Source organism: Miscanthus floridulus, chromosome 13, assembly GCF_019320115.1.
Source record: "Miscanthus floridulus cultivar M001 chromosome 13, ASM1932011v1, whole genome shotgun sequence".
Taxonomy (NCBI): domain Eukaryota; kingdom Viridiplantae; phylum Streptophyta; class Magnoliopsida; order Poales; family Poaceae; genus Miscanthus; species Miscanthus floridulus.
The window spans coordinates 43807927-43810475 of record NC_089592.1 but is presented as its reverse complement, the minus strand read 5'-3'; the positions used below and the strand labels follow the sequence as shown (position 1 = coordinate 43810475).

The window sequence follows — 2549 nt, the reverse complement described above, 5'->3', positions numbered from 1 at the left end:
GTGGACTTGTCTAGATCCAACGTAGATGATTGCATTGGTTGTGTTGAGGAACGGTCTTCCCAATATAATAGGTGTATCATCTTCTTCTTCCATGGCTAGAGCCATGAAGTCGGCTGGGGCAAACTGATCGTGTATTCTTACCATGACATCTTTTGCTATTCCTTCTAAAAATCAGATTGATTGGTCCGCCATCTGCAATTGCATATATGTAGGGAACAAAGGTTCATCACCGAATAAGTATTCATATGTTACCTTGGACATTATATTGACACCCAACCCAATGTCATAGAAGGTCTTATGAAAAATTCTTTGTCCAATGGTACACTCGATCATGGGTATGCCTAGGTCATCCTTCTTAGCAAGGAATGGTGAAGCGAGGAGGTGGTCATACTTTGATCAAAGTGTGTTGATCATGTTAACTGATTCTTCTTGAGGCTGCCTGGCCTTGTTCTTCCTCCTCCTGTTGTTCTTCTTCTTGGTCACTGTTGTCTCTTCTAGCAAGTATGGCGTCAGTGGATGTCTAGGAGATTGCAGGATGCGGTTCTTGAAAGAAAACTTCTCCTCCTTATCCTTGATTGTGAAGTAGATCTTGGCACTATCCGTGTAGATGATGGCTTTTGTGGTGCTTAGGAAAGATTGGCCCAAAATAATGGGTGCCCTTACATCTCCACCTATTTTAAAAATCACAAAGTCTATGGGAACATATGATTATCCCACTCGAACAAAGGCTTCTTCAAGAACTCCCTTGGGGTGACAAAGTGACTGATCTACAAGCTGCAAACACTTGTTTATGTACAACAAAGTATCTCCACTAATTTGATCATAAACTACCTTAGGCATGATGTTGCTACTTGCTTCGAAGTCACAGACAGCTTGTTAGAAAATGTGCGGTCCGATGGCAATGGGGATAATAGGTCTCCTTGGATTGCTCTTCTTTTTAGGCAAGGTATAGTCTATCCACCTTCCTGTCAAAGGTTGTATATAATAATATGTTGCATTGTGAATATCAACAAGATTTGTAGTTTCTAGATCTTCCGGTTGCCCCGTAATCTTACCTTTGTCAGACGAAAGAACAGCAGCTGCCAGCTGAGCCATTTATGATTCTACCATTTTATTAAAGCTATGCTAGTTCTTAATGGCAGAAGCAAAGATATCCATTCTATTATTTATGTTCTCTAGAATTTTATCATTGGTAGCTACCTTTCTAGATAATCCCTCCATAAGTTTGGATTGGCCAGCAATTAATTCTCTTAAGGATGGTTGATTGAAATTATTAAAATTATTACCTTGATAGTTACCTTGGTAATTCGGTCTCTGTTGCTGGTTCCATCCTTGATTCTGTTGAGGATGAAAGTAGTTGTTGTTGTTGACAAAGTTCACATCCTCTTGGATTTCAGGACAGCTATTCCCTGAATGCCCAGTATTTCCACACTCTTCACATGTCATGCAAGAATCATGAATGTGCATGACTTCTTGCTTCTCATTGGCTCGATCTTCAAGCTTCTTCATCAGTAGGTCCATCTTGGTAGATAGCATGTCTACCTCCTTGAGTTGATGCATACCTCCACCTCTCTTGCGGGTCTAAAGACGTTCTTCATTCCAACATTGGTTGGAGGCCATCTTCTCCACAAGAGCTATTATAGCTAGTATGGTGAGTGATAGGAATGCACCTCCAGCAGCAGCATCCGTAGTCTCACATGTACTGTTGGTCAACCCATGGTAGAAAGTCTACATGAGTAGCCAATTCTCCATCCCATGATGAGGACATTCCATAATGTAATTTTGAAAGCGTTCCCTTACCTCAGGGACAAATTCATCATGTTGTTGCTGAAAGCTTAAAATTTTCCCACACAGAGCATTGGTCTTGCTTGTGGGAAAGAACTTTGCTAGGAAGGCAGTGGAGCAGTTATCCCATGTAGTATTTCTATCTTTGTTGGCATAGAACCATTGCTTTGCCTTCCCTAAGAGTGAGAATGGGAAGAGACAAAGTAATATGGCATCTTGGGTTACTCCTTTGATGGTGAAAGTGCTATAGATCTCTAGGAAGTATTGGAGATGTGCACTCGCATCTTCATGTGCCTTTCCACAAAACTAGGCTTCCTTGCACTGTGTTGATGAGGGCTGGCTTGAGCTAGAATCCATTGTCTCCAACATTGACTGTTGGTCCAGTATGGATGTTGGCCGTAATTGGAGTAGAGAATTCACAAAGACTCCTGTTAGCCATGGCTTCAAATTCAGGTGTTAAGCTTCGCCTTGTATGGTTGTCTTCCAACTTTAAAGCTAGAACTTTCTTGAGTTTAGCTCTAGTCCTCCTAATTAATGCTTCTAGATCTTCAATGTAGTTTGTCGGAAGGTTAAAATTGGTCATACATTGCCCTGCATATGATACACAAGTTGACAAAATAAGGGTAAGCCTGTTTGAGCAGAGGTCAATGGTTTTCCTCTATCACATCAATAAGTTTATCAATACTTCCTTTACCTAGCTACCTTCTTCGACAACGGCGCCAGAAATGCTTGTTGGTATTTATTAACTTGTCACTTGTTTAGTA

The 2549-nt window shown here is 41.0% G+C and overlaps 1 non-coding gene across 1 annotated transcript; it reads left to right on the top strand.

Annotated features, from left to right (window-relative positions):
* The first annotated feature begins 1750 nt into the window (after positions 1-1750).
* LOC136502372 (small nucleolar RNA R71) lies at positions 1751-1859 on the top strand. The gene has a single exon (XR_010770529.1). It is a non-coding gene; the product is annotated as a small nucleolar RNA R71 (small nucleolar RNA).
* The last annotated feature ends 690 nt before the right edge of the window (positions 1860-2549 follow it).